Here is a 222-nt window from a genome sequence, read left to right on the forward strand (position 1 = left end):
TATTTAAAGTTTTATATACTGTATTAAGACTTAGTATGCGTGTATTAATGTAACAATTCATTTATTTTATTTATTCAAACTTGATAATGTCTAATGTATTATAGGTGTTTTTTTTGCAAGTAGTAATTTAATGTGTTGATTAATGATAGCACGAATGATAACATACATCTATAATAAAAACAGATGTCTTTGATATAATAATGAATATCCAATTTAATAAAA

Source organism: Morone saxatilis, unplaced genomic scaffold (assembly GCF_004916995.1).
Source record: "Morone saxatilis isolate NCDOM2014 unplaced genomic scaffold, NCSU_SB_2.0 Contig22, whole genome shotgun sequence".
Taxonomy (NCBI): Eukaryota; Metazoa; Chordata; class Actinopteri; family Moronidae; genus Morone; species Morone saxatilis.